Consider the following 8,498-nt stretch of genomic DNA (forward strand, 5'->3'; position numbering starts at 1 on the left):
GACTAAGAAAATAGTTTTAACAACAGTGATGAGTGACTTTTCTCTTAGAATCCACCAGTAACTGTTTTGTCAGTAAGGGAACTAAAAGCATTTGGTTTATACATGTGGAAGGGCTGCCTTAATCTTTTAGTTCATCAAATTCCAAGGAGTGAGCAAAAGGCAAAGATTGTAACTTTAGCTGCCAGAGACAGTGTGAATCATTTCTCTCAAGATTTTAAATATCCTTTTTTTAGCTTGGAAGCATAAAGCAACTAACCTGAATGAAAACAGATTTAGGCTGTAACAAGACGACAGAATTTAACCAGCATATGCTAAAGTGCCTTGCCGAAACAGAACGAAAGTTTTCTGCATAAATGTTACTTTAAAAAAATATGCAGCAAATTGTTCACATGGTGTTGGCCGGACCTTATTATACCTTTAAAGGTCATGAGAATTTTTCTAGGGCAAAGAACTAGAAGTTAAAAAAGACAATAATCTGTCATGGAGAAAGCTTTTTTGATACTTACTGATTAATGCAACTTTTAGTAAGACCATACACCAGTGGTTCTCAACCTGCAGGTCGCGACCCACAGGAACTGTACTAGAGGGCCACGGCATTAGGAAGGTTGAGAATCACTGCCATACACCTAATTCTAATCTAAGGCTTGCATAGCCAAGTTTTATGTATACATTTTTCACTGCATTTATAATATTTTACTTAAGTCATGTATTGTATTAAAATATTTAACTTGACATTTAGTAATATAATAAACCTACAAAACAATGGAACAAACCAGGAAGGACAGAAATGGATCCAAATCCAGACACAGATTTAGTTTATAAATAAGATGACAAGTCAGTGTAGAAAAGTTCGCTATTTCAAAGAATACTATACAGGCAGTTGAAGATCTAGGTATTTATCTTATACATATATATCATTATTTCAGTATTTCCTAACTTCTGATAAAAAATTCCAAGTGGATCTAAATGCTAAGCATAAAAATGGTAAAAGCACTAAATGAGCTATTAATTAATGGTTGTATTATTGATGGGAAAGTTGTCTTTAACCATTCCACCAACTTTAAAATTCATAAGAGAAATTTCGATAGTCCATGAAGTTGGACGATGAGTATATATCAGACATATTATAAATCAAGTTAAAAGGCAGATATGTGAACCTGTGCAGGACTTGTGTAACATGCATGAGAAATAGATGTGTGTCTTAAATATATTAAGAAGTCACACAAACCAACATGAAAGAACAACCGTGGCAAGACAGAGGGGTTTCCTTCGGATCTCTGCATACGTGTTTTCTTATCAAAAAGGTCTTGTACGACACCCTCACCAACAAAAAACAAAACCAAGAAACAGACACCCCCCCTCCCCACCCCCGAGCATTCTGATAATCTCCCTGTCCAGGCTTTTCATTATTTGTGTCTCCTCTGCAAGTTCTGGGAAGTACCAGGAACTCTATAATTTAGTTTGTTTTCATATTCTAGCCCATGACTCATTGCCTGGTATGTACTGTTGCAGAGTTTATCAAAATGTTGAATGAATGAATGAATCTTAAACAAAGTTGAAAGAGATAATAAATAATAGGACTACCCAGGAAAGAATGAATACATTATTCTCAGAGGTAAAGCAAAAGAGCAAAAGGTTTGTGCGTGTGTGTGTTTATGTGCGTATTTGGATAACAGGAAGTAGCCTGTGTTACAGCCTCACCACAAGGGTTATCAAGAATTCCTCAGTGAACACATGATATTAGATAATATGAATTTGTAGAGAACTGGATGAGCTTGATTTTGTAAATTTCCACATGATTGCTCAGCTGCCTAAAATCAAGCACAGAGAAATAAAATAACTAAAAATGTCTTGGCTTAGAGTTTGACAAGAAATGATTGCAAGCAATGAATAAAGGAATAATTGCACAATTACAGAGTATGTATATTAGAACTGGTTTACCATTGGCCTCACCAAAGGCAAAGGAAGCTAGAAATGAGGTAGCAACATCCAGAGATAATGAGAGTTTGAAAACACATAGGGACAATGGAGAGGAAATTTGGGGAAGTAGTGGATAGCAAAATGTTAAAAAGATTTGAAATTTTCTTGAAGACTTGATACTCTCTTTTTAACTCTCAACTTCTTTTTTTTTTTTTTTTTTTTTTTTGGTTTTTGGCCGGGGCTAGGCTTGAACTCGCCACCTCCCACATATGGGACCGGCGCCCTACTCCTTGAGCCACAGGTGCCGCCCATCACTCTCAACTTCTTGGACTAGCTTCTTTTCTTGTGCCTTCCTGCAATATTAATGTTCTCCAGTGTTTCTGTGCATTTAACACTTCCTGGATAATCTCTTTCTACATTATGTCCAACACTCACACCTTTGGTCTGAAGTCAAGACTTAAGGAGTGAACTGCCATCCAAACTTGTATCAGTTAGAGATGAGGTAGAGAAATGATAAAACTTTCCAGCTATTTTCTTTTCTTTTTTTTTATTGTTGGGGATTCATTGAAGGTACAATAAGCCAGGTTACACTGATTGCAATTGTTAGGCAAAGTCCCTCTTGCAATCATATCTTACCCCCATAAAGTGTGACACACACATACAACTTTCTAGCTATTTTCAACAAAGAGGGATTCAATACAGTGGTCAGATTTTTTTTGTAACAGAGTCTCAGGCTTTTGCCAGGGAGAGTGCTGTGGCATCAAAACTCACAGCACCTCCCAACTCTTGGGGTCAAGAAATCCTCTTGCCTCAGTTTTTCTATTTTTAGTAGAGACAGGTCTCGCTTTTGTTCAGGCTGGTCTTGAACTAGTGAGCTCAAGCAATCCACCCGCCTCAGCCTCCCAGAGTGCTAGGATTACAGGCCTGAGCTACCATGCCTGGCTGTCAGATGTTTTTATATTTAAAAAAGAAGAAGGGAGGGATGTCATCAATGTCAGAACACTAAAAACCACAACAGGAAGTGTTAAGGACACACAGCAGCAGCTGTGATCCACAAGACAGGGCCTTGCCCCCCCAAACAACCCCACCTATTGACAAGGGGAAACCGGGGACTGGATTGCTGCAGAAGCACCTGACGTCTCACAACTATGGTTGTTTGCCAGGGGAGGAGAGGATCAGTTAAAGGAGAGTTTCCCGTCCAACTCTCTTTGGAGTTCTGAATCTTGTACCAGTGCATCTAACTGAAGCACCTACATTGTTCCAAATGGTAGAAATGAAGTTATTTTAGAAAACCTGTGTTAGCTTTTCCAGACTCTGAAGGGTGGTACAAATCGGTAATCCAGCTCGCTGAGTGGAAATTATTCATAAATGTATCAGCTTGGAGGTTCAATAGGTAATTTAACCAACATCAAAGCAGAACATAGGTTTTTATCTATCAAACTGCTTCTTCCCTTAAATTCCTCATCTTGACTAAACGTACTATTTTGGAGGACTTTTTTATTACTTTTTTTCCTATATAAATTTCTATATGTGACTAAGTTTTATTGATTCTAACAGTTAAATATCTGCTGAGTCTCTTTTTGCGTCTCTCCATGACATTCCACCAGGGGCAGATTTTTCAGATCATTTACAATTACTCTTGTTGTCCATAAGGAAAAGATAATAAATTGTTGCTGATTAAAAGTGACCTGAACCAAAATCATTTGTTTCAATATATTTTTTTGCATTTAGTGAGCAATATTAATATAGGTACACTTATGATATATTCTTATGTCTCTCACATATTTATCTATTCAAGAATTATTTTGTTTTACAAAGCAATAGAACTGTATGAAGAATCCTCAAAGAACTCAAATTACACCTCCCATTGGATCCTGCAATCTCATTAGTAGGCATCTACACAGAAGAAAAAAAAATCATTTTATCATAAGGACATTTGCAATAGAATGCTGATTGCGGCTCAATTTACAATGACCAAAATGTGGAAACAACCTAAATACCCATTAACCCAGGAATTGATTAACAAGCTGTGGTATATGTATACCATGGAATACTGTGTAGGCAATGAAAAGGTGGAGATTTTACATCTTTTGTATTAACCTGAATGGAGGTGGAACACATTCTTCCTAGTAAAGCATAACAAGAATGGGGAATCAAGAATCCAGTGCACACAATTCTAATATAAAGGCAGTAGATGATCTAATACATAGTGGCGGTAGGGGAAGGAGGGAGCAGTGAGAAGGGCAGAGGGGAGATCGGGGTCACAGTGTATGGCACACCTATTAGAGCCAGGATACAATTATAAGAGGGACTTTACCTGACAAATGCAATCAGTGTAACCTAATTCTTTATACAATCAGTGTGACCCAATTCTTTGTACCCTCAAAGAATCACGAATAATAAAAAAGAAAAAAAAAAGGGAAAAAAGCAATAGTACTTAATAAGTTTGTAATATCGATTGCTTCAGTTTTTGTGATTTCTTTTGTAACTGCCATATATTTTTAAATTGATATCAAAGCAAAGAATAATTCAAAATCCTGAGATTGTTAGGCTTTTGTTATGTTATTCTAGGCTTGGGTTGTGAGTTCTTCATTTTGATTTTTGTTCCATTTTACATCTATCTAAAAAGATAGCCTTCAAAAAGGCTGGTTAATAAAATTGCATATTCCATGTTGTGGTAAAATGAATAAAGGCCCTCAAAGGTATCCACACCCCAATCAGTGAAACTTGCGAGTATGTTACCTTATACCAAACGGGACCTTGTTGATATGATTAAGGATTAAAATTTTGATGTGGTATAGTAGTTCTGCATTATCCAGATGAGTCCAATGTGCTCCCAAGGATCTTTTAAGAGAGAGGTAGTACAATTAATCTCATAGATTCATAAGGAATGTTATGAAGTAGTGCACTTTGCAGATGGAGCAAGGGACCACAAGCCAAGAAATGCAGGTGCCCTTCAATAGCTGGAAAAGACAGGGAAACGGATTCTTCCCTGAAATTTCTAAAAGGAACACAGCCCTGCCAAAACCTTGATTTTAGGCTTTTGACTTACAGAAGGATGAGAGAGAGAGAGAGAAAAAAAAAAACTTTCTTTTTTTTAAAACCACTGTATTTGTAGGACATTATCATAGCAGTAACAGGGAACCAATGAACATTGTTACCACTCACAGAGGTTCTCCACCATGTGGCAGAATGGATTATGATTGGTTTCTATGCCAGTAAACACTGAACTTGAATTGAAACGTGATCTCAGACTCACCAGCTTGCCTAGGGATTCAAGGCAGCAAAGAGGTTGTCATCTCTGCTGAGAAATTACTAAAAATAGATTTGAAATTTTTCTTGTGCGTGTTGTTTCACTTCTGTAAAGACAATATTTGACTTTTGACCTATTTAATGATGTTAGAATATTATCCAAAATTATTGACTCATCGGAGAAATACAAAGAGGCATATATATATATATATATATATATATTTTTTTTTTTTTTGTAGAGACAGAGTCTCACTGTACCGCCCTTGGGTAGAGTGTCGTAGCGTCACACGGCTCACAGCAACCTCTAACTTCTGGATTTACACTATTCTCTTGCCTCAGCCTCCCAAGCAGCTGGGACTACAGGCGCCGACTACAACGCCCGGCCATTTTTTTGTTGCAGTTTGGCTGGGGCTGGATTTGAACCTGCCACCCTCGGCATATGGGGCCGGCGCCCTACTCACTGAGCCACAGGTGCCGCCCGAGGCATATATGTTTTCTACCAAAAAAAGAAGACTGTAACCTGAGGTGTAAAGCATGCAAAAGGTGTTCAATATAATACATATTTAATAAGTTGATATTTATAGAGAACCTAATACTTCTTCAATAATCTGTGTAAAAAGATTATTCCCAAACAAGCAAGCCCAATCAAGAGAAGACAGGCTTCTTCTTCTAGCCACATACCTTTCAAAGAGAAAGTTACATACACATCAAATAAATATAAAGAATCCTGGAGAGGGGTGATATCATCTTGCTGAGGCATAAACAGGGAACAAGAAAGAGGTGATAAATAAAAATATCTTTTAAGGGACTTTTTTTCCTTCTGATTTTTATTTCTAGACATAGCCATGGTTTGAAAATAATGAAGCTCAATTCTTCTTTTCTGAATTATTTTAAGTTGAGTCTATACTACTTTTGTGATCAGCGAATAAAATTATGAAAATTAGACAACTATGAATACATATGCGTTTGTAACAGGCTAGGTAGGAAAGAAAAAAAAGAAACTACCATATTAGCTGTGAAATCCAGAAATCAATCATTACATGTGGAATAACTTAGAACAAGGACCTACTTGTTTCTTATACTGTTATCCAAGCAGCAAGATAAAACACTGCAACTTTTCCACTCTTATTTGCTGCAACCGTCCCAGTGCTGTTGTACTGAAAACACAGCTTCTGGGCTATAATCTACCTGCCCCTCATCTCTGGTTGAAGGATTACTCATACCCTTCCCATCCCATGCTGCACACCTTGTTATGACTGAGTATCCTGCCGGCTTGCCTAGGCTTCTCGACATCAAGATCTGCCCATTTAGGGGACATGTCATTTATTCTCAAGGCTGTGATAATAGTCACGTTAGATATGTCTGGAGCCTGTCTATCTAGGTCCTGTGCTGACTAAACATCCCCAGTCAGTATGAATCTCATCCTATCTGATGGATTCAGTGTGACTTCCAAACCCTGGTCTTACTTTTACACAACAGATAATTCTTTCACCTTTCAAGATGACAGTTTTAATACAGATCCTATGTGTTTCATCATCATTCTAAAGCCATCTAGAAACATTTAAAATTTTCACATATTTAATAAACATCCATTGAAATTTACTGAGTGTTGCAAATATACTTCTCTGGAATAAATCATTTTAAATAAATTATTGCAAGGCCCTAAAAAGTAATTTAATGGGAATTTTATTAAAGTGCTTATGTCCCATCTGGACACTTATCTTGTTATTTGTATTTTCATAGGAAGATGCTGTTTGTATTTGAGTTACAAATTTGCCTGTTCTAGTATGACTGGTTACTCAAAAACTCAGCTCTAAGATTCAAATATAGCTGAAAAAATGAAAATAATTAATGTAATTAATTCATTAACATTAGATATTTTATTACAATCTGTTGTATTCCCTAGGTAACTTTTGCTAAATTAATTAAATGAAAAAAATTAGAAGCCACTTTCAAGTGCAAAATGTTTTAAATATAGAACTATGCACCTAGATTTTAACTTAATTCTAACCTTAAAAGAATGCTTTGGGCTTTATAGAGTGTGGCTTCATGAAAATTGAGTCCATAGTTCCCAAACAGCAGGGAATAGGATATGTCATGTCACTAATAGAGTTAATCTTAAATAACTTAAAGTTGAGTAAGTTGATCTCATAAAATGATGAATACAGAAATGACTTGGGAAAGCACAAGAAGAATTTTGTAATTCTATGTATTTTGTATTAATAAATAAAATACCAATGGTATATTCTGGTAGAGGAAATGCCAAACCTTCTTTTAATGAACCAGTTGGAGATAATGGAACTAACTGGTGCCAGGTTACCATGAAGCTAATTTTCCATTTTCATGAGGAACAGATGGTGTGGATGGACATGAAAATTGGCTTCATAGGGGGAAAAATGGTTTAGTTTGGCAAGTTCATTTCAGAAAATATCCTTCAGGAGAGTGATTTTTTTCAGCCATATTGAGAATGTTCTCCCACTGATATGGTTGATTAAGGGATAATCATGACTATGTGCACAATATGTGGAGAACAACCAGACACCTCCCTTTGGTGAGATCCCCTCCCCGCCAGCTGGGTCTGTGGAACAAGTTTCTGAGAATTTTCATTTTATATAATTTAATGGAAGCTTAATGAACATGAGAAAAATATGTCGCATAGCGAATTGAATTTGAGATCTTTTCTACTGGCTGATGCCTGTACCATATTCTTATGAAGAATAATTACCGAAAAAATAATATTATACAAAAAGTCGTAGCCTATGGTATTTTGAGCAAAGATCTTTTTAGAAGAATTAAGAAATATTTCTTTAAGATTAACCAAATACAATATTATTCAAGAGATTGTGTTTTTGGACTTAGAAAGAGAATTATATTATTTTATTTATATTTATTTATTTTATGCCCTTTCACTTTTTTAAATTATTAAATAATAGCTGTGTACATTAATGCAATCATGGGGTACAATGTGCTGATTTTATATGCAATTTTAAATATTTTCATCAAACTGGTTAACGTAGCCTTCATGGCATTTTCTTAGTCATTGTGTTAAGACATTTATATTCTACATTTAGTAAATTTCACATGTACCCTTGTAAGATGTACCATAGATGTATCCCACCAATTACCCTCCTTCTAATCATCCTCCCCCCTCCCCACCCCTCCCTATCCCTTTTCCCCATATTCTTGGGCTATAATTTGGTTCTAGCTTTCATATGAAAGCTATAACTTGGTTTCATAGTAGGGCTGAGTACATTGGATACTTTTTCTTATTTAATTTAGAAAGGAGACTGAAGAACTACCGGCTCCACTTGAGTTTTCATCTTTTA

This window comes from Nycticebus coucang, chromosome 1, assembly GCF_027406575.1.
Source record: "Nycticebus coucang isolate mNycCou1 chromosome 1, mNycCou1.pri, whole genome shotgun sequence".
Taxonomy (NCBI): Eukaryota; Metazoa; Chordata; class Mammalia; order Primates; family Lorisidae; genus Nycticebus; species Nycticebus coucang.